Here is a 24820-nt window from a genome sequence, read left to right as displayed (position 1 = left end):
GTACTTCTGGCCATTACTACCATCAGAGTGGCGTCAGAAGCCCATCCTTACCTCCACGAGACCTGCACCTCCAAGAAACGCGGACAGCCAGAATCTGCAAAGAGAAAGCTCACAAAGTCTCAACAGGTGAGTTAACAATCAAGTTGTGACATTTTGACATGCCAACTGTCTGACAAGGCTACAGAGATGGATCCTAATGTTCAAGACCTCTTACGAGGAATGCAAGAACTTTCCACAGAGGTACAGAATCTAAAGGCAGAAAACGCTGCCTTGAAACAACTGGTTTTGTCCCGAGATTCGGCCTATCAGGACAGCGCTTCTACAAGTGGAGCAGTGGATAAATACGATGGCTCCCCTAAGGCGCCCCACTCCTTCCTGGACTTCTGTCTAGTACACTTCACCTTCAAGCCATACTACTTTTCCACTCCTAGAGCCAAGGTGGGATTTGTGATAGCCCATCTTACCGGCAATGCCCTGGCCTGGGCTACCCCACTAGTCTCTGCAGGAAATACCCTGTTTGATAATTATGATGGTTTCATTAAGGCCTTTAAGGAGATGTTTGATCGCCCAGACCAGGTGTATACCGCACAAGAAAGACTGCTTGAGTTCTGTCAAGGATCACAGGATATGTTATCCTACGTTACCATATTCAAACAACTTGCCAAAGGTGTAACCCAGAAGGAGAATGTAGTTACATGACCTGGAGTTTTGACGATCATGCAAATTACTATGGATATCTCAGAGGAGTGATAAATATATGGCTGCCAAGAATGTATGTGACAAGGTACTGAGGAGTGGGCGACAGGTCGACCAGAGGGGGGACTGAAGAGAGGGTCCCAGGAATGCTGCTCCTCAACCCCATGATCATGACAGGCCGAAGAGTCAAGTACACTAGAAGTCACTGAAGTGCACCACTGGCTGACACATATGCAGGGAGATTTCCCCTCAGACAGCCATTCCAATCTTGCCCATCACATATCCTTCCAGATCCAGAGAACCCGGTGGAGATCGTGGACCCGAACACTATAATGGACTGCATTGATTAAGTGCCAAGAAGAAGCCACTGTGCTGACGTCATTAGTGACACCACGACGTAGCAGCATTAGCCACGAAGAACACTCACAGCCAAGCACAGCTCACACAAACACGCACTCGCATACATGAAGAACATGCTTACACAGGTCTGTAGATAGAGGATGGATACATATACTTACTGTCAAACCTTTTATTCTTTTTCTCATTAGCCAAATGCAGTAACGCAAAAGCGCAAGGTAACAAGAGATCCTGAGCAAGTTTACAGACGCCTATGGCAATTAACCCAATGGTAGTACAGGAGTATTTATGGAGCCTGGTAGGTATGACTAATCTACAGAAAACATAGCACAGCACAAGCATGTAGAAATCATATTGTAAGTGTAAGGAAAATTACAGAAGGCCTCAAGCCACAGAACACCAGACAAAAGGAGCAGGTTCAGGCTGCACGAAGCACAGACCGAGTTCACAGCCCATGCCAGAGGTAAACAGTGACATTCCAAGCTCCAGACTACAAAGGGACCAGTTGCAGGAAAATTGAATAAATCCTCATAAATGCAGACCCAAGAGCTCAGGTTTGTGCTCTACAACTACATGATGCAGCCAAACTAGACAATGGGCATTCACCCATGGTGTGAGACTGATCCATTCTCATCAACTCAGACTAGAAGTGAAACAAGTTTTGCAATGGGGAGCGCACTCTCATAGGCAAAGGTGGTCTACTACCAGATAAAATTCAGACACATAGTCATTTCACATCACCTTGAAGAGGTGCACAGAGGACTGAGAACTGAACTGGGTCCCAGGCCTGGGGAGAACAGATCTAGCCAATCATGAGACAGAAATCCACGGGTGGATGGCAAAGGGCAAGGGCCAATGGTAAGTCTACAACCCTAAAACAATGTAATAGATAGTTTTTGGCGACGGGGCAGGTCAGCCATCTTACATGTGAGGACCAGTAGAATAACCTACATATGGGATAGCTAAAGGTGTTAATACTCTCAGGACCCTATTAGAAATGAGGATAGGGTTTTGGGGGAGGTCCCATGTGATATGTGGCATCAAAACTGGGAAACGCACCTTGGAAAATTGAGATGTACTGGAGAATCTTGATTGTCTTGTACGATCCCTATCGGTTTTTGTAATAAACGACAGTTCTAACTTGCTGTTGGCTGAGTCCTCCGTTCATTGTGGGGAAAGGGTTGTTGGGCCCTTGGGAGTCAGACGAATCCCCAGACGACCTCTGGCATACCTGGTATTTACACCAACATTGGGAAACCTTGTCCTCCTTTCCTCTCTCACTCTGGCTGCCCACTCTGGGTCGTCTATCTGCTCCTTCCTGTGAGGCTAAGAACCTTGGTGACATCTTCGACTCCACCCTATTCTTCTCTCCTCACATCTCTGATGTCTCTAAGAAGTCTCACTATCAGCTGCACCTCCTCATAGGTATTCTTCCTTTTCTCACCTTCCCCCAGAAGCTTACTGTCTCCAGAGCTCTGGTCCTCTGTGGGCTGGACTACTGCAACAGCCTCTTTCTAAATTTGCCTGCCTCTACTCTTCATACTTTACAATGTATCCAGAACAGGACTGCGAGACTTGTCCTTGGCCTCAAGTCCAGGGATAATGAAGATGAGGGCCCATCACTCTCCCTGATGGCATCTATGGATCAAGGCAATCAAAGTCTGGACATAGGAGACAGAGAGGCAGAGACAGGAACCAAGACTGATTTCCAAACATCCTCTTTATTCAGGCATCAGAAAATAACAACTCTGAGTTCCCAACTTACTGCTTTTATGTGTTTTGCAGTTGCCACAGCATTAGATTTCATGATGCACTTCATTTTGATTGGGTCAGACAATTAAAGATCAGCCCTCATGTGCCTGTGATTTGCTGGCTTTAACTGCCACTCACCAGGTCCCTATGTCATAACTACGCATGCAAGCTAATTAGATTTGTGTGAGATTCTCTTGACCTTTATTATGAATCCTTTGTTGTCTTGAGAAAGAACAACCTTACCAGCCTCTTCGAGGCAATTTTGGCAGGCAATAGAATGCTTCTCTGCCAAGAAGTTCTTACGCTATGTCCCCGACATGTCCTCCTTCACTGAACTTTGAATGAACTGCTATGAGAGAATTATAATAATTATTTCAGCATGACTATCTGAAATTCCACCATTTGTTTTATTTCTAGTAGCCATTTTACGGATCCAGCCTGTTTTACTACTTGGCCTTTCTACCACATGACAACCTACTTTTTAGCATAACTTCCAGTTCCCAGACTAGAGTTTTGGTATCCATAATCGATGTGTAATACCTGAGGCACCCTCCACTGCGTAGGGCATTCTGACCCCAAAAATATACATCACCTTAAAATGTGCTTTTTTGCCTTAAAAACGCTAAAATTCTATTTTTCACAATACTGGAACTATTGATCAACCTGACAAGTTATCTGCATTCAGTTTTGAGGGGGTCTCTAACACCTACTCGACCGTCCCCCTTGTGGCCTGTATTAGACACCTATTCAATACATACCACTACACCCAATGTCTACCCTCCCTCATATTCAGTGTACCTACACATCTCTATCCTAATCACCCTCCTCAGCACAGTGATTTGTTTCAATATGGGAGGTATCATAAAGACATTTCTACAAAGTCAGTAATAACACATTGGGGGTCATTACAAGGTGGGCAGTGAGGGATACCGAGCACCGGTAAAGAGACCGGTGCCGGTAATCCCTTACCGCCCTATTCCAAGCTGCCTTGGCGGGGACCATAAGGAACGTGTGGTCTGACCACACGTCCCTTACGGGTCCCGCTAAGGGACCAGGGTGCTAATAACGGGCTTGCAAGTCACGAGCCCGTTATTAGTGCCCTCCCATTGCCATTGAGCCCTATAGGGGCTCAAATGGGAATGGGGAATGGTCTGTTCAATGGGGAGTTACCGGTCCCGCCAGGGTCGGACTACACCGGTAAGACCCCATTGAACGAGACCGGACACGGGCACGGTATGGGAGGCAGCTATGGAGCTAATAGCTCCATGGCTACCACCCATCTCGTAATGAGGCCCATTGTATTCTCCTAGTCTAAACATGTATGTATCACTAAAGAACACCTTTGTTTGCTTGTATCTGAATCCCACCTCTATTACCCTATTGATTTTAATCTACCTATATACATCAGGTAATTACAGCCACTATGAGAATGGAGAGAAAATTATAGCAGCCCATTTTCACACATTGTTTACGTGTGGCTTATACTTCACACCTTTCCATCACTGCCACCCCATAACAACATTTTTCCTTGTTTTCTCATTGTATTCCCCATAAATATTTTTCAATGTTCATTTTCTTTTCATTGATACATCTTCCACTGACACGTCTTCCATCCGATTCATTTTGGTTAAGCATCTTCCATGTCCACAGATCTTTTTCCCAATCTGGTCATTTTGTATTTTTGTCCTTTAGGCTGCCTTGCAGCAAGGCCCTTTAAATGCCCAGGCCAGGAGTCCATTGACTTTTTTAGCAATTTGAACTTTCAATTTGTTTTATCCAAGAAAAGTTGATCGGAAAGGCAATTGATCACTTCTTCTGGGGGACACAAGGATGGGGAGTTTTTTGCAAGAAGATTTGTTTCAAACAAAGATGATTATAACTGGGCATCTGACTGGGTCCCTTCACCATTTCTCTCTGTTCATTGGGTCAGATGCCATCAATTTCCTGATGTATACATCGTCTCCTCCGTCCATCTGTAATATAAAACTGACTACGTTTCCTTTGAAAAATAAGTATATGTCTCTATCGTCAGTGCTTTCTCCTCAACCACAACCCATAAAAAGCTTCTCATGTGATTCTTTCAAACATTCCTGCCTCCTAGACAATCTCTTCAGTGTTCTAATATACTAAAATAACTACTCTTCATTTTCTTTTCACTCATTTTTAACTTGCATTCAAATATATACTGGCTGATGTCGGGACCTGGCTCATAATCTGGATGTATGCAATAAATACATCAACCTCTGTCTGGTATTGCCCTTCTGTCATATGAGCTTCTTTTTCCAGAATCTGTACATCCTTTTAAAGGACACATTTTCCCCTAAGGTCGACATTCTCAGACAAAAGGGTCAAAAATAACAAATGACAAATAAACAAAATAAGCGATTTAAGAAAAACATTTAAAAAGAGATGTCTTCTTCTTGTGTTGGTCTCCTTCTGTCTTCTTGGTGCATCCCTAGTTGGAGAAGACAATACTGGTACAGATCCGCACTTTCTGTAGAAAACCAAAATAGAGGCAAAGTCAATTGGGGACTGGCAAGGGGGTCAGGTTTCTCCCGAACATAGACCCTTGCTCCCTTCTGTCTACAAAAAGAGGTTTACTAAGATCATTTCTTATTACTTCCAGCCCTTTTAACTATAGGCTCTCTTTATAATAATTGTTGGTGCACATAAAAATATTTAATACATTTGCGTCACACTCAGGCATGTACTCAGCTTTTTTCTGCTTAGCTGAACGTTCTTCTCAGTTCTTTCAATGTCTTCCTTTTGGTCGCGTAGGGCCGCGGTCATCATCTCTTATTTACTGTGCCTTGCTCCTGTTAAAATATAATAAACATATTTCGCTGTGTGCCGCTTATCGCTTAATGCTTGCTGCTTGCCTTACACTAATCTAGCCTACCCTTGTTATTTGAAACCCAGCACTGTTCCTACTAAGTGCCTACACATTTCGACATAAGAAATGTACCGTTTGCTTATTCTTAAACATTACCTTTATTTCTGCCAAATCTACCCAATTGGGATCTCACCAGTTGTCAAAATTTCAAAAGAAGTTACTTCACCTTTTACCTGAAATTCTCTGCGTCCTTTGTCGTTAGAGATGGCCATACTCGCAACTATATTCTATTCTATACTCACACCTGTTTGCACCTACCTTGGGAAAAATGCTAAATATTTGAAAAGACCTTATCCCTTACTGCCTTTTTTCTGCACTCACCTGGGTCCTCTTACTCCTAATAATGATCAGCATTGTGTTCACACACCTTGGGCGTGAACCAGTACTTACCTCTTCTAGCCCTACCTTCCCACTAGCACTTACCTATGTCGCGATATCATGTTTTCTCTCATTATATTACTATACTCTGCGAGGCCATGTAGACATTCATCTTGTGCACAAAAACGGTCAACAGTCTTCATCTTAAAAATATAATCAATACCATTATATACATTCAAATAATGTTGTGTTACTTACTCTCATATGTTCTTTTGTGCAATTCTACTACAGTTGTTCCCACATAATCAGAACTACCTTGGCCAACCATACTCCTGTGGTCCTATATTAATCATATTATCTTTTTTTAACTAAAATACACTACATTTTTCAATTATGGCCAGTAACCTCAATGGTGCACTTTATTTTTCCAAATCGGAATATTTTGTTTATTTACACCTCTTGCTACTTTAATATCCAATCATCCATTCATACAATCATGTATTCATTCATTATTCATTTTTTATTTTATTTTATTGGGCTCCCTGAATTCTTTTTTTATCAAACTTTTAATTTTTTGAGTTTCTTACTTCTGCGCTGTTTAAAGTCAATCATTTATTTTCACATTCCCCTTATTCATTTTACTGGACCCATGCCATGAGGGCCGTAGTCCAGATGACACTTGGCACACTCTCCAAGCCTTACTGAAATTCTGCTACATGCAGCTACATTATTGCCACATGCTATAGGATTTTTCCTTTTCAGTATGTGATGCTTCTTATGAAACACCACTTCCTCTTGTGTTCACTCTTCTCTAAAGATGCCACCATCAGTGACGTCAATCAGCCTAAACCCCTCCTTGGGAACCATCACTGTCCTCCATGGTCCGCTCTTATTATCCATTCCCTTGAACATTGCTATTTTCTTGTGCATTCATGGCTGCTTCTGATTCTAGAGGGATTATCTGTCCCCCCTCTTTGTCTCTGGATATCCACAGTTTAAACAAAAATTCATCAACCATTCTCACCATTTCCTTTGCTATGCCAAATAGCCATGTTTAACACAATGCTTATCTCATTATACAAAAAGACCTCTGGGTTTACCACAATGCTCGCAGGGCCATTTGCCTTGCACATGCCAACATAAATTCATCCACGCTCACACAGTGCATTCCACAAGTGGAACACACTATCCCTTGATCAACTAAATAAAATCACCATGTTAGGCTTTGTCATCCAATCCCTTCCCAAAATATTGGTAGGTGCCTGTCACCAATATAACAAAGATCAATCAAAGCACACTCTCCTAAAAAAGACTAATAATTCTTCAATAAAAAGGAACTTCACTTATAGCTCTAAAAGAACCCCCAATCTTCCGATAATTCGCATTTTTCAATATTGTTCCGCCTTCATTGCATAAACATGCTGTCCCATTGTCTACCAATAGAGCAAAGATTCTTCCCTCCTACAGCCATATGAACTCTTGGCACTTCTTGGGACCTAGTGCCACTTAACAATTCTGAGCACATCAAGCCACTCTGTGAGATGCCTTATTGTGGGTGCATGCATAACCCTGTTCCTATGAAAGGATTTCCTATTACCATAATGGCACCTCCTATCCTGGTGTCACTTCCTAATCTGAGTTCGCATGTCACTAAATCTGCATGAGGCTCACTATACTTGCCCCTGAAGGGAATCCATTTTGTACTTTTTCTAGCTGCTGTACCTGTTGCACTCTCAGCACCTATGTCTGATATAATGTCTTATTCTTGGCAAACCCTTCCCTAGCTTGTGAGCTATATACTGGTGGAGAAGCTACTCCCTCTTTCATTAAGAGATCTCCTTCTAGGTCGATCTGGCCACACCAGGGGCTCTGGCATCCTCGGTTTAGGTAGGTCCAGATCCGACCATCTCACTTCTTTGTCTGTCTGAGAACACCGCTCGGCACCACATGCAGCAGCACCCTGCTCCCCACAGAAGGATTCCCCTTCTTGGTCTGACACATCTTGTCCCCAACTAGTGTGGCTATCACCTTTCTAGTCTCTGTTTAAAGTCAGCCTGTCCAAAGACAAGGCTCTATGCTTGTGGCTGAACAGGGCCCCTATCTTGAGATTTGTCCATCCTGCATATTCAGAAACCTGCCTTGGTTCTTTTTTTTAAAAAAACAACTTCCTCTGTAGGTCATTCCTTTATTTTGTGGCATGAATTTATTCCTTTCTTGGCCCATCTGGCACTAATTATTTGCCTACGATGCACATACTGCGTGCCGCATTCCCAACTTTCCTTCACTTGTCAATACTGCGCTTCCTACGGCATACCTTGATATTCTCCCTTTGGACTATCTTGGCTTCCTCAAGCTTTTCTTATTTTTCTCTGCTTGCAACAGCCTGCAGAAATCCGCAGTAGTCCCTGTATCCTTTCTCATGACCTTGCCTTTTAATCCCCCTTGCTTCCCAAGCATCACTATACCTACTTCAAACAGTCCCTGCCATAAACTGTGGTGAAATATAATTACTGTTTTCACCCTTGCTTTTCGTACTGTAAGAATCTCAGTGTTCCTAATTATAAACACACAAATCTTTACTTTTCATTTATACTCTTGAAAAAGTCCAGCTATCCTTATTTCATTTCAAATATAACATAAGGTTCCCATCTAGCACTCAACATATAAAGCTAAAGCATTCTGTGTTTGTGTATGTTCTTATTACAATATTGAATTCCTTCTTCTGACTACCCATGTATATTTCTTAGATGCATAGTCTCTAGTGCACTGATCACCTAAACTTTCATAAAATCATGTGTGCATATGTGTATGCGTGCCTTCTCATGTATGTGTGTGAGTGCATGCATGCATGTGTGCAAGTTTGTGTGTGTGTGTGAGCTTGCGTGTATGCGTGTGCAAGTATGTGTGTGTGTTTCCAGTCTCAGAGTGTTTTTGCAAGCACTTCCTTCATTGCTTACTGCCTTTTTATACTAAACACAGATATTTGCATTTTTACATGCATTCCTAATTTTTTTCAAAAAAGTATTTTTTCTCATCTATTCTGGTCATTCCACATAAATAGTTACTGTACTTATTTTGGTGTCATCTACTAACACATTAGCCTACTTTTTACTGCAATGTGCACTCATCAATACATTTTAAATTTCGGCGACACTTGTGACCCTGGTCACATTTTTTTCTATTTTTTCTCTAAATGTCTTCATACTTCAGAGACATAGGGCCTCATTAGGACCCAGGGGGTAAGGGGTTAACGGCAGCGTTAACAGCGCCGACCCTTACCGCCTGAGTACGAGGTCCCTTAGCGCCATGGCGCTTTTAACACCTGCTTTTAGCAGGTGTTAAAATCCATGGCGCTAAGGGACCATGGAGTTAATTACGCCACCGTAATTTACGGTGGCGTAATTAACGCCTTCCCCACTCCCATTATACCCTATGGGGCAAAAATGGGAATGGGGAAGGGTAAATGGGGATTGGGGACTTACCGCCCCGCCAAGGTCGGAATGGGGCGGTAAGTCCGCCAACCACCATGGCGTAAACGTAGTTTACGCCATGGTGGTAAAGTCACGGCCCAGGCGGTAACTTACCGCCTGGGTCGTAATGAGGCCCATAATATATAGAGAGGCCACCACTGTTCTCCTACTTGGCACCTCTCCAATGTGCTCCAAACTTTTTGATGTAAATTTATATATGTGCATGCATAGCACCCAATGCTTATTGCAATGCCGATCTCATGCCGTATTTCTATTCCAACTCTCAGCATTTTCATAATTCTGGTTACCAGAAACACCCTCCTGTGTTTCCATTTGACAATCTGTCTTTTTTTCTTTGCCCTCAGCGCGTACTGAAGACCATTAACCTGTGCATATCTCAATAACTCATGTCCATTCTAAATGTCCCATTCCCTTCTCAACAAGGGATGGCTATTTGCCACATATAAAATTAAAAAATCAGGGGCACTCTTAACGTGTGCTGATCAAAGAAGCCTCCATCACCACTGAACTAATAGGACCAAACAATTCCCTTATCATGGGAAATATCCTATACAATCCTAAAACAGTGTTTCCTTGAGGCTCCCTCCAGCTTACACATGTCCACTAACCAGGGGTAGCCTTCAATACAAAAACAATATATTTTCCAAACACGGTTTCAACCATATAGCTCTTCAGCTTGAAACAACAATTCTTCAGAATGCATACATTTATTCAACCACCCAAGGGTTAACTTGTTTCACAGCTTATCACTTTGGAAGCCATCGCTTCCTTCAACATTTATTTTTCATAATCATACACTAATGTCATGGACAAAAATGCAGTTTTTTCACCATAAATGCTCATGCACTACTAAGCAAACTGCATGCATTAACTGAAAGAACTATCCTTGTCTTTCTGTAAAACAGCCCTGCTTTTTCCAGTGATCATAAAAAAATCCATTTTAGCTCTGCCAACTTAAATCCCAGTCCTTGAACAGACATTCCAACTTGCTTTCAGTAACATGTGGACATAATTTACTGCATGTTTCGTGCACTGGCTGGCTGCCAATCTATGCACATCACCTTAAGAAAGTATCTCTTTTTCTGCGAATTTTTACTTTTAAGACATGTACTGCATCTTATTAACTTTGCTCTTTTAAGCAAGACAGGAATGTGAACGCAGATTTGTGCTTCACTTGATTTACATATCCTTAAATTACTTCCTTTGTAACTGCGTAGCTGGCTGTTTAAAGCCAAATTAACAATTTTTCATTTCTGTCTTACTTTTTATCTCTCTTCGTTTCTGAGAAAGAAAGCACAGATTTATACCATTCAAAGCTCTCTGGCTAGCCAAGAATGTGAACTATATGGGAATATGAAAATTAACCCTGTATCTACCATGGCCTGCCTGCTGCAAGGGTTCAACTATCCACATTTTCAGGATTTTTTTTCATTATTTGGTCTCTTTTTTTCTTTTATCACTTTTTAAACATGCACATAAGTGCCGTCGCATCAATAGCTTACTCTAATTTATCTTGTTTTCTTCACTTTATTTTTTGGATTTGTGCCAATTATTTTTCTCAAATAAATTATATATTTTCTGAACCTGTTTCAATTATTTACACCTAATTTTTGTCTCTCGACGTCTCATTTTCTCCTCTATACATAAAATACATACAATACACATACAGACAGGCTGGCCGGCCCCCAACATATATATTTGCCAACGTTCCTAATGGCTATCTTTGCCCCTAAATAATACCCCGATTGGAGGGTAAGTTGTTCTCTTTAACAATCCTTGATCGTTCGTAGCCTAGGTATGTCCACTTGAAGTTTAAAACAACTTCTTCTTAAATGTCTCTTGAGGAAGGACTCTGGGTTTATCATATGGATCGCTCCTCATCCATATACCTTATCTGTGATGCTCCTAATCTCACATCATTAATTAGACACTAATACAGCCCCCCGTTACTTTCCTAAACTACCAGATTTCATTTTAAACCATTGATTAGCTTTAAGTTTAATTACTTTTAAATCACCTGTAGATTACTTCGAAATTACTCCTAGATTACTCCTAATTTATTTCTAGATTACTTATACATTATTTCTAGATTACTTTTTTAAAGACCCCTGATTACATTTGGATTACTTTTTAAAGACCCCTTAAATAATACATATATTTTATTCTCTCCCTCTTTACCTCAATCACTATATACATTCCAAAATCCACAGAGACCACAGTGCCATGATAACATCACATGCCAACAGCCAAAGGAGACCCACCCAGCAAGGATGGGGGCATACAACAGATTGATATACTTACCCTGCCACCCTTGCCAGGGCCCATCTCCCAGTTATGTGAGCATGTACTTCTGCCTAGATTCTTGGACCCTGGAAAGACAGTCCTCAGGGCCCCTTTGTGGTCAGCAAAGTGAAGAAGAGGGCCCATCACCCTCCCTGATGGCATCTGTGTATCAAGGCATGCAAAGTTGGACACAGGAGAGAAAGAGGCAGAGACAGGAACCTGGACTGATTTCCAAACATCCTCTGTATTCAGGGATCAGAAAATAACAGCTCTGAGTTCCCAACTTACTGCTTTTTATACATTTTGCAGTTGGCACAGCATTACATTTCGTGATGCACTTCATTTGGATTGGGTCAGACAATTAAAGATAAGCCCTTATGTGCCTGTGATTTGCTGGCTTTAACTGCCACTCACCAGGTCCCTATGTCATAACTACGCATGCAAGCTAATTACATTTGTGTGAGATTCTCTTGACCTTTATTATGAATCCTTTGATTTTTTGAGAAAGAACAACCTTGGCAGCCTATTCAAGGTAATTTTGGCTGGCGATAGCATGCTTCTCTGCTAAGAAGTTCTTACACTATGTCCTACACATGTCCTCCTTCACTGAACTTTTAATGAACTGCTATGAGAGAATTATTTAACTATTTCAGCATGATTATGCAAAATTCCACCATTTTGCATTTCTAGCAGCCATTTTAGGATCCAGCTCTGTCTTAATACTTGGCCTTTCTACAAAATGACAACCTACTGATTAGCATTTAGCATAACTTAGGTTCTGTCCAGTTCCCAGACTAGATTTTTGGTATGCATAATGTATGTGTAATGCCCGAGAGACCCTCCAATGTGTAAGGCATTCTGACCCCAAAAATATACATCACCCTACAATGTGCATTTTTCTCTTAAAAGCAGTACAATTCGGATGTTCTCAATACTGGAACTATTGATCAACCCAACAAGTTATCTGCATTCAGTTTTGAGGGGTGGGGGTCGCTAACACCTACTCCATATTTGTATCACCCCAGCCCTGAAATCTCTCCAGTGGCTCCTTGTGATATGATATGATATGATAGTTTATCTATATAGCGCCTATACACAATGTATTTCAAAAAGATTTGAGGCAAGGGAGGGAACAAGGGAAAATACAGAGACATTCTTACAGGCCATGAACAACAAGAATGTGAAATTAACTACCGTACTCGGCCTGGCGACATTTCAGATAGTGCAAGAGCTAAGACACAGATAGGAAGGAGGTGGGAAACAGACAGGCGACTACCGTACTGGGCCTGACGACATTTCTGATAGAGCCAGAATTTACAAGATGTGAAGGAGAGGGGAGGAGAAAGGAAGGAGAGGAACAAAACAAGTGACTATCGTACTAGGCCTGACGACATTTCAGATAGTGCTGGAGGGGATGGGGAGGAGAACAAGTATGGGAAGGGGGGAGGAGACAAACCATTGTTGCTATCATACTAGGTCCAGGGGCAATTCTGATAGAGTAAGTGCATAGAAAAAAGTAAGGGAGGGCGGGAGGAAAGATTGAGAAGGTAGAGGAGGAGAGAACAAAGAATAAAATAGTGAAAAAGAGCAAAGAAGCAGAGGTGAGAGCGAATACAGATTGCAGAGGTCAGTAAAACACATAATGTTGCAGGGAACAGAAATTGTAGGCAAGGAATCAAGAGGACAAAGGGCACAGCATGATTCAGGGCCACACTGAGAACGAAATCCAGGGGATGTCCAGCATGAAGGTTGAGAAGGTGAAGCACCAAAGCCAATGTGTCCGAAAGTCAAATCCAAGCGTTGGCAACAGGTATGTGATGGTAAAAACCTTAGTGAATCAAGACAACTCCTGCAAAGAAAGGGTGGAGAGGGGTTAGAAGAGCGGAAAGGGGGAGGCGGAAGAAGGGAGCTGGCAAAGCTGGGGGTACAAAAGAGGGGCCAGCTAGAGGGGGGAATGGGAGGGAGGCAACAGAGACATTGCAGGGGACTTGGCAGGGGGTGGGGGACAACAAGGACATCACGGGGGACCAGGGAGGGGGTAGGGGCAACAAAGACATCACAGGGGACCAGAAAGGGGGTGGGGGCAACAAGGACATCACAGGGGACCAGGGAGGGTATGGGGGCAACAAAGACATCACAGGGGACAAGGAAGTTGAGGGGGCAACAAAGACATCAAGGGGGACCCGGACTGGGTGGGGAGCAACAAAGACATCATGGGGGACCAGGAAGGGGGTGGGGCAACAAAGACATCACAGGGGACCAGGGAGAGGGAAGGGGGCAACAAAGGCATCACGGGGACCAGGGAGGTGGTGGGGCAACAAAAACATCACAGGATACAAGGGAGGGGGTGGGGGTGGGGGGCAACAAAGACATCACAGGGGACCAGGAAGGGGTGGGGGCAACAAAGACATCACAGGGACCATGAAGAGGCTGGGGGTAAAAAAGACAACACAGGGACCAGGGAGAGGGTGGGGGGCAACAAAGACATCACAGGGGACAAGGGAGGGGGTGGGGGGCAGCAAAGACATCACAGGGGACCAGGAAGGGGGTGGTGAGCAACACAGACATCACGGGGGACTAGGAAGGGGGTGGAGGGCAACAAAGACATCACAGGGAACCAGGAACGGGCTGGGGGCAACAAAGACATTGCAGGGGACCAGGACGGGGGTTGGGGGCAACAAAGACATCCCGGGGGACAAGGGAGGGGGTGGGGGGCAACAAAGACATCACCGGGGACCAGGAAGGGTGTGGGGGGCCGTGCCGATCAAGTTCAAGACCCTTGGCATTGTCCACAAGGCTTTCTGGGGCCAGGGACCACACTACATCCAACTTTCTCTTCCTAAACATCTTCCTTCACGAGCTCTCCGCTCATCCAACTCTCTGAGGGTCAACCGCTTCTCCAGCATAGAGTCGAGGGTAGTTCTCTTTACTCAGCTGGAGCCTCCCTCTGGAACAGCCTCCCTGCCTCTCTCAAACTTGAGCAGGACCACCTAAAGTTCCTGAAGCAACTCAAGACCTCCCTATTCGCTTCCGCTCTCTCTCTCTCCCTCTCCCTTGCTGATGTCCCTGACTGCTGCATACACTGGTTACCTGGTAACCCACTGAATTTACAGGTCCAGGCTCCTGCATGACCATTTGCCCTTGCACTGCCTCCGGGCCTCCCAACCACTTATGGGAACTGTCTCTGCAACCCTACAGTCCCCTGACTCTCTGTACGTATGAGCCACTCCCGGCAGCACTTATGAGTTACTTGCACTCTCCCCTCCCCTGTTCCCCTTTGGTACTTCTACCCCTCCCCTCCACCTGTGCGATCTGAATGACAAAAGTCCTAGTAAGATCATTTGTTTGGTCCTCCTTCTGTCCTCCCCTCCTTGTCTTGTCACGCCTAGAAACACTTGTGTAAAGCCTTGTTATAAATGACTTATCATATCATATCTCCTCCCACCTGGAGCTCTCTTGTCCCCCAGCGATGCCTCTGCCCGCACTATCAGTCTCCACCTCCATCATTCGACTGATGAAGCGTGTGTCAGTCGCTGCATTTGCCGCCACCTTCATTCCCCCTGCCTGTCCTGTTATTGACTCCCATACTGACTTAGCACTTGCTAAGCTCCATCTCTCCATGTAAAACACTCTAGATATCCTTGCCCCTGCCATGAGGATTCACATGATGCCTGCCTTTAAATGCAACTCTTGATATGACTCAGACTTGGCAGCTCTAAAACGTAAGTGCAGGTCTCAAGTGCATTCTCTGACAAACTGGCCTGCTGCGTGCTCCAAAGGCAATATTAACTCTCCAGCCGCTCTAAGAAAAGGTCTCATGTCCAAGCACGCATTTCTGAGGCCACCAATAACACGCCTGAACTCTTCAAAATCTGCAAGGAACGTGCCAATCCTACTGCAGTCTCCTCTTCTCCCTTTCCTTCCCAGGCCCTCTGCACTGCACTGGCCTCCCACCTCCCCAACAAAACTCAGGACATCCTGTCCTCACTCTCCTCTACTCCCCTCCCCTGTCCCCCTATGCTCTTGGCCCCCCTAAATCCCTCCCCCATACTCTCCTCCTTCACCCCCTTACACTGGATGAGGTCGCTAGAGTAGTCCGCTCTATGAAAGTCTCCAAACTGGTGCTAGCCTGCTCTTCCAGAACTATCAAGAGCAACATCTCTCTCCGCTCCCCTTCCTTGGCTGACTTCTGTAACCATTCATTTGCCATTGGTTCTTTCCCACAACCCCTCAAGCTACCCTTGTACACCCTCTCCTAAAAACGCTGTCTGCAGATCCTTCTCCATCACCCCTTTTCTTGTTAAACTTATGGAGAAGCTGGTCATCCCCCAACTGACCCTCCATACCAAATCTGCTGGCTGTCTCCACGACCACCAGTCTGGCTTCAGAGCTTCCAGAGGCACGGAATCTGCTCTCCTAAACACCTGTGAGGACCTGCTCTCTAATCTTGATTCCAACTCTCCCTCCATTCTGATCCTTCTTGATCTTTCTTCTTCCTTTGATACGGTCAATCATGCCATCGTCATAAATCATCTCTGTGATACCCTAGGTATCTCGGACTGGGTACTGGCCTGGCTGACCTTCTTCCTTTTTAACCGACCTTCTGAAGTGCAACTGCGGCCTTTCCTCTCGGCCACTTCACTCTCCACCTGTGGCGTCCTTTAGGGGTCTATCCTATCGATGTGCCTTTTCAATATCTACCTTGCCCCTCTGGTCCACTCAATCTCCACCTTCTCTCCTCACTTCCAGTGTTCTGCAGATGACACACAACTCTCCTTTTAGCTTCCCTCCTCTACCTCCTCTGCTTCCTCTCTCATACCTTACTGCCTGACTTCTATTCAGGAATGCTGCTCTGCTAATGATCTCTGGCTTAATGCCAGTAAGACAGAGCTCCTTCTCATTGGGACGCCTGCCCCTCGCTTTCCTCCCACTCTCTGGCTGGCCTCCTTGGGCTCACTCCCTGCACCCTCTTGTGAGGCTAAAAACCTTGAGGTCATCTTCGACACTTCTCTTTCCTCCCCTCACATCACGGACCATGCAAAAAAGTCTGACTTCCAGTTATACCTCATCAGATCTATCGCCAGAATTCAGTCATTTTTTGTATTTTGGTTTCTTTGTTCCTTTGACTGCAGAACAGTCTTGAGATGTATGCTCTATTACTGTCTGCACCTTTCCTTCTTGCTTTTCCACTATATCAGGACATTGCAGTTTGTGTTTTGCTGCTCTGATAAGGGAAGCTGTGTAATAAAATTGCACTAATAACAATAAAACGTGTCTCTCTTAACAATATAGAGCAGACCTATACAATACAATCTAGTTGTCTTGTTCACCCTCTAGGGGTTTTTAGATTACATCACTAGTATGAACCACCAGTGAATTTTTGTAAACATCACCAATTTAAATACAATCAATTACATACCAAATTTACAGTATGTCTCAACTTTGCCAGGCTACCCCTAATGTGGCACAATGTTTACCTCATCAGAGGCATTCTCCCTTTCCTCACCTTTCCCTAGAAGCTCAATGTCTCCAGAACCCTGGTTCTTTCTAGGCGAGACTACCGCAACAGCCTCTTCCTCAATATGCCTCTTTCCTCCCTCCGCCCTCTGCAACTAATCCAGAATAGGGCTGCAAGACTTATCCTACAACTCAGACACCGCATTTCTCCAGCCCTAAACTGTATCCACTGGCTCCGGTGGCTGCAAGGATCAAATTCAAGACCCTCTGCAGCATCTACAAGGCTTTCTGGGGCCTGGGACCTCGCTACATCCAACGTTCTCTCCCTAAATACCTCCCTGCCAGGGTCCTTTGGTCCTCTAACTCAAAATCTCTGCAGATCAGACATTTCTCCGAGCACAGATGGGGGATAAATCGCTTTCTTCGTCAGGAGCTTCCCTCTGGAACGGCCTTCCTGCCCCTCTCAGACTTCAACCGGATCTCCTTACGTTCTGGAAACTTCTCAAGACTTTCCTTTTCTCCTTCTCCTTCACTCACCCCCTAACCTGCTAATGTCCCCCTGTTGCTGCGACTGGCACCTGGTCCCTTATGCGCCTCACGGGGACCAGGCCCTCCATGTTCAATCTACCCTAGCACCCTTTAGTAGCACTTGCCATCAGGCACCCATCCCTGACTGGCCTGATTCTGGTCTTTTGCTTCTCCTCTGCCCCCCCGCCCTGTCTTGTAGCGTCTTGAAACACTTGTGTATAGGCGCCTTACAAATGACCAATACATAAATTAAAAATAAATTACGAGTAATATGTCCTGGAATATGATAATGTTAGGTATTCTTATAATGTATCAATACAATATGTGAACGCTTAAAAAAAAGGACTGCCAATAATGAACAAGAAGAGTGAATTGCGTATATATTTTCACAGAATGGTGCCCCATTGGGACCTTCCTACGTGTTTTACTTAAAAACAACCCCCGCTCCAGGTGGTATCCCTCTAGACTGCAAATATTAAAAGTAACCCGAGAACGTGTGGCCTTCAAGATTCAGCGTAAGACCCTAGGCCTCGCCAACCTGGCATGCACCTTCAGACGTTCACGTGCAGTAACCACCTGCCCTAAGAGCTGCGTCAGGGCAGTTGCGAGGAAGGCACCCCTGCCATGCAGCAGCTGGGCCTGGATCTCCTCTGAAGCCCCTCCCCCAAACTGAGCAATACAAGACTCACAGGGACACAATAGTCCTTTAATGATCGGATTACAGAAGGTAACCCACCTTGAGCGGAGGGGGAGGAGGAGAGGGGGGCAGAGCATTCTATTTATCAGGTAAATAATTTCCACCGTAATTATACAAGCTGAGAGAGACGAGGGCCGGCGGCAGAGGGTCTGGGGAGATCTTGCAGACAGTACAAAACTTACTGAGACTAGAAATCACAAAATCAGAAATTACGAAGGATCACACAAACTCATAATTTGTATACCTTTATTGGACTAATTGATCATTATGGTTTTGAAATTCCAAAGATGTCTTCGTTAGATGCTGGCTATAGGAGGAAATAAGCAACAAGAAACTTCCGGGTCCTTTCTAAAAACAAGGGACATGCAGTTGGCGTGGAAAGGCAGGGTGTCGCCTTGATGGGCAGGGCTGGAGGTACACGCCCAGTGAACGGGGAAAGTTGGGGCAGGGGCGTGCACAAGCCAGAAATACGAAGCGAGTGGGAGATGAAGCTGAAAAGAAAAACAAATGTAGACAGTGGGTGGGCAGAGACAAAAGGAAGATGGGGTGCGTATAGACGGAAGGAGAAGCGAGTAGAGGGGGTAGAAAAAGTAGGGAGATTAAAGAGCGTGAGCGGAAGTCGGTTTCTCAGGGATTGGATGCGAGAGAAGGCATTGATAAACGGAGAAGCAGGCGTGGGATGAAAATCCAGTGAGAGACATGAGGGAGGGGATGAGGGGCGACAGGTTAATCGCTCCTGCATTATTAATGTCTACTACACTATTAATGTTGTAATTGCATCAGGTTTTGGGTAGCCCTGTGACGTCTCTAACCTCGCGGGCTGTTAGAGGGGCGGGGACAGGGCCTCCCTCGCCCCCTCTCAGCACAGGCGTGTGCAGGCAGGGGGATAGAGTGTTAATATTGGAGGGAGGCCTGGCATCTCTGGCCGCAGTTTCACCTGCCAGCAAAGTTGACAGGGCCCCTTTTGAGTTCGCCCCTCTAAAGTGTTTATGGGTGGGAATGAAGGGCACGTACCCCGGCCGGCGGGCCCAATCCCGAACACGCCTGATGCACAGAAGACGGTGCCTGTATATCACAAAGCCTAACACATCATGCTATTGCATGGCCTGCTGCGAGGCACAAGGCCCGCTGCATGGCTGGTCTTTACAAGTACATTGCAATCTGACCACGTAGTCCTCTGTGCTCCCTGTAGTACACACACAGTTTGTGTGTTCACTCTAGCAGAAGATGTGTTGTTTTCACCTTCCTGCATGGAATACACATATCACGAGCTACAGCCAAAGTTGAAATGCAGATCAATAAATGTGGGTGTCACAATGCTTCATAAAGTACCCCAGTGTGTGAGCCTCTCCTTGCAGATATCTGTGTTTATATGCCAGATCGCAGTATCAAATTCTGGCAAGGGCAACTCCTTCTTTCCTCTCTGTGGGGCTGATAAGCTTACAGCGATACAATGCCCCAGCGAGTGCAAGTTATAGAAAATAATAATGTAGGTCTCGGTAGGATAGCTCAGGGGCAACGTGCTCATCTTGGGAGCAAGACGACGCTGAGCACGAGCCACACTGGTTCGATACGGGATCCGTGCTTAGGAACCTCTGGGTATTAAGTGCATTTTAAACAAAATATATATATATCATATAGCTCGAGAGCTCCTTTCGTCAATACAAGGGTTGTAATAACTGAATAGTGTTAAGACGGATTTCTGAACTCTGTCCTGGCGGCGCAGAAGTTCAGAAGGCCAACCTAATTACTTGGAACAGGGTAACCTCTGGACAAGCCAGACCAATCAGGGTAGCGATCGCGGCGGTCAAGACTAGGTCTCAAGAGGGGTGAGGGTGACTGAAAGCCCGCAATGAGCACACAAAGCAAGGACACTTACAAACTACTCCAAACAGGTGTTATATTAAAAATATATACACATTTATTCCAAGGCCTTTAAAACAATGACCATAGCGAGAAATCACAATACAACTCTAGTAAACCAACACATACCATACCAATACAATATATATACAAATACAAAAAAGTCTAAAGCGTTAGATGCACGAAATGTGTAGTCCACCTAGAAGGGAAGGAAAACAGGCAGTGCGAAATAATGCTTAGACCCAGTCCGCCTTCATAGGCACCTAGCTAAAAGGAAGTCTGAGCCCTACGAAGAGTGGAGCCTTGTGCTCAAAAGTACCTGCACACGCTGGTGCCAACGGGCAAAAAGGGGAGTCTCTTCGAGGGAATCAGGCAGTTCAGTTTAGTGCACAAATGAAGAAGAACAGAGTTCTGCGACTCAAGCGCAGCCTCCACTGTGGGCAGAAGCAGAGCGCGAGTACGGAAAGGCGTGCTGTTTTGACACAGCGGGGAAAAGCTATGGGCTCCTGCAGGAGGGCGACCAGTTCCTAGCTATGCTACTCACCGGTCCCCGATGCAAGCAGACCCAGGCTTCTCCGCGTCAGTTTCAGTGCTGGCAGATTCAGGAGAGCAGGGGATGTCTCATCGTCGTGTAGATTCTGCAGCAGCAGAGTTGAGTTAAAGATGTCCCAAACGAAGTGAACCCACACAGTTTGTTACCACAGCAGGGCAACGGAGCGGCCGTGTGTATCTCAGCCAAATGTACACTACTCACTTCAGACCTGGGAACGCCAAGTGTACGAATCGTGTGAGAGTGACAAGGACTAGAAATACAACACAACCTGGCGGCGGTTACAGAGCAAGACTCCTGTGTAGGCTGGTCCGTCTGCTGGATGGCCCAGAGACACTTCCGAAGGTTTACGTGCAGGAGATGGTGAAGATGCCGAGAATAGCTGTCCCCGCTATTCCAAGGATCGAAGTACCAGTACAGGCCTTCTGGTTCGATCAGAGGTAAAAAGGGTTTCACAAGGCGACAGCAGTGCAGAGGAGCAGTCCTTCAGCGGGTCACCAGCGATTCCTCGGTTCAGCCTTGTGGTTGCAGGATACTTGGCTCCTGTATTCCTTCGTTCGTGAGAACTCAGGAGATCAACATGGTAGTGGTGTTTCCAGCCCCCTCTTGTCCACAGTTCCCTTTGCGCCAAAACGGAGGGGACCCAATGGGAGATCAGCTCATCAACACTCACACCATACGTGGACCTATCACGGACCACGGTGGTCCCAGGCATTCACACCACCCTAGACTCTCTGGCACCCAGGATGTGTATTGGGACCAGACATCCCAGCCCACATCCTGGAGGCACACACAAGGCCTGTAGAAGCCCGCGAAAGCATCCGTGTTTCGCAGGAAAGTACATGCCCAAATAAGGAAGGCCCCGGGTCGGCTCGACCTGGGGAAGGTGAAGGGAGCAAGACGGTCAGCGGACAGGACAAAGGAGCCTCGTGGTCTGGCCATTTTGGGAGCCGGGCCCACCATTTTGGGCTAAGCGCGAGAAACGCGATTAAAACGCCAAAAGGAGCTCAAAACACAAGAAACGAGCGCTGCCACCATTCCCGTCCGTGATTCACTTCCACCGATCAGTTACAATCCAAAAAGAGTAGCTAGGGCCTGTAGAAGGCTAGAGACCCAGGAGAGCAGTAACTTAGTTTACAGTGCCCTCTTGTGTCATGTTGCACGAAAGCCGCAACATGATAAAAGAAACTACGGAAAACAGCGTTTTTCCCGGTACTGACTGTCTTAAGGGCATGTCAGTTTCCCCGTAAGAATGGAGCGAAAGCCCAGAGGAGTGCGGCAGAAGGCTGCACTTCTCTGGCAAAGTCTAGATCATGGTGAAAACAACAGCAAAAAGTTTAGGGGTTGCCACATGGAAGGAAAATTACCCACAATTACGAAATCTTTCCTAACAAATAGCCACCCCAATGAAGAGCTGACACTGTTACTTGGGTCGAGACTGTGCAACCAAAGCACCGAGGCTCACCACCCGGCCACCAGACGAATCATGGTAGCTCACTGTGTAGCACCATGCTGTCTTCTGTGGAAAGTTTATCCTGTTCCGGTGGCATTGAGAATCCCACTGCCCGCTCTTTTTTTCATGGAGGCCATTTCAGTGGAAGGGGTCCTAGACAGAAGAGAGCCGACCAAATGTCACAAGCCTCTCGTGAGCTCATTTCCAGTTCTTCTTCATTGACACAAAAAATGGTTGATTATTTTTGTACAATTTGAAATGTTCTTCTGCACATTATGCATGATAATCTGCAAGTCTGTGTGGCGAGTTTATTTAAAGCTTTAAAACAAAGCACAAACACCCAGATGATATTTTTCACTCTCACATCAATCACAATTCTCATACCTGTATACTTCCCTTGTTGCTTGAAACAATTGTGTTACAATGAGGCTCCTTTAAAGGAGCATGGTTGTGTAAAGGTTAAAACAAATATTGTAATGGGTTATTATGACGTGTCTATTTTCCCAAGACACATCTACAATAAAGGGTATTTACTATTTTACTTTATGAAAGGTAAACATGCACAAATAGTTGCACCTAGCGGTGTGACGAGAACTGTGAAACGGTGTGGTCAAGCACGGAAATGGCAGAGTGAATTTAAAGCCTGGCTCTGCCTCTAAACCAAACTGTATCATCCTCGAGAACTCATTTAATCTCATAGTGCAAAACAGGTCAAAATTGCCAGCTCCTTAATATTTCGAAATGGTCAGATTTGGTACGCTAGTCAAAAAAGCCTCACTCAGGGTTTAACTGGCTATAGTACTGCTACATACATAGTAATAGTGACCACTGTGTTTCTTTGCTTACCAATAGCAGTACCACTTGAAAACAAAGGCCTTCTACTAAGCGCAGTCTACATATGCATGTGCGCACCCTGGTGGCTTCTAATCCATATCCACTGTCTGTGCTATGCTATGTGTTTCTTTCTAATTTCTTCTAACCTGCCTCATGTATCCGTGCTTGATAACCTATCCATTCTGTGAGGCTTTCAGTCTGTTTTCTATGTCTATGCAAGGGTATGTCTACTTTTCATATGGCTAGTGATCTGTGTCCTGTATCTACAGTACACTACAGCCCATGCATCTTCCTCTTCGAAGACATTGTTAAGAAGGTGTCCTGTTCCTGTGCTAGACCACAAGTACCTGAAAGCGGACTCGTCATGTTGCCCTTGACATGCCACTTGTTCATGGATGAAGGGGATAAAAGGACTTGAAGGAGCATCTATGCTTATTTTCATCGCTGGCGAGTCAGCATCTCTAGGTATGGATTGCGACCAAGGGGGCTATCAGAGATTCTGGAACCCTTTGTTTTCTTCGGTTCAGCGGGGTCCTAAATCTGTCTTGTCGAAATTCCCTTAAAATTGTCCTCTCTTGGCCTGCCTGTCCCACAGCAAGGTGTGTTTGATTTGAAATTGGAAATCTGTGTTGGGATCTGAGAAAACCTCTGCCTGTTGCAGCTGCCGCACCGCGCGTTGGCTGTGGGGATATGAATAGCATTGTTTGGGTTGTGTACTGCTACACAAAAGTTGGTAATGTTGCATCAGCAGCGCACCTGTGTGATTCTGCCACGGCGCTTCCTTGTCGGGTTGTGGCGAGAGAAGAGCGCATGGCGCGTGACAGCTCCGGCAGCACACGATGCTTCTGGAACGAGGTATACCCGCGGAGCTGTTCAAGGGGACCGGGGACGACGGGGGGGGAGCAGCAGGCTGCATTGCTACATTTAGAGCATTGATGGTGAATCTGAATGTCGCCCTCAACCAGGGGGAGCCAGCCCATCTTTAAGACAGGGGTCTACACCCGTTTCAGACTGCCTAGATTAATAGAAGGGGGACGACTTCTATTATTGCGCCATGTTTCTCCGCTCTGCCCAAAGGCCCGGGATCCCCCTTGTTGTCACAGAATGGGGGATGGGGAGGCCTGGGCAGCCCACCTGTCTCCTTTGATTTCATAGAAAGGCTGCCGCCTTAACAGCTGGTGATTAATGAGTCTGACCCTGACAGAGCCCTGCCCCTCCTCCCACATTTACCTCTCATTAATGTTTAATGGCCCTGCATGCATGATGGCGCTGGCTGTGTACACATTATCCAGGCTGCAGAGGAGGGACAGCGGACCGCCCAACCCCCACACCCACCCTTCACACGCACGCACGCAGGAGCGACGCCAGACGAACTCTGTGATGCCCCACAGCCCTGACCCGCCCTCTTCTTTTATAGTACTGGCACTGCTCTGCGACATACATACTTCTGCCATACAATATCCTCTGTCATGATGCACCACCATTCTTCAGTTCACCATCCCTTGGTGGTTTTGGCTATTAGGTGGCACGGTAAAAACAGACTACAAACCGATTTTAACATGTGAAACATGAAAATAAGAGGGAGATGGGATGTGATGAGGGACACACACACCCTGTGTGTTGTTTGTCTTATTACCACGCCATTGAC

General features: G+C 45.5%; 1 long non-coding RNA gene across 1 annotated transcript; it reads right to left on the bottom strand.

The window, feature by feature from the left end:
* Positions 1-2755: 2755 nt before the first annotated feature.
* Positions 2756-24469, bottom strand: LOC138569124 (uncharacterized). The gene is made up of 2 exons (XR_011303139.1): positions 24403-24469; positions 2756-5621 (listed from the first exon to the last, which is right to left on the bottom strand). It is a non-coding gene; the product is annotated as an uncharacterized lncRNA (long non-coding RNA).
* Between the last annotated feature and the right edge of the window lie 351 nt (positions 24470-24820).

The sequence above is a fragment of the Ambystoma mexicanum genome, chromosome 2q (assembly GCF_040938575.1).
Source record: "Ambystoma mexicanum isolate Mex_15411 chromosome 2q, UKY_AmexF1_1, whole genome shotgun sequence".
Classification (NCBI taxonomy): domain Eukaryota; kingdom Metazoa; phylum Chordata; class Amphibia; order Caudata; family Ambystomatidae; genus Ambystoma; species Ambystoma mexicanum.
This window is presented reverse-complemented; position numbering and strand designations above follow the sequence as displayed.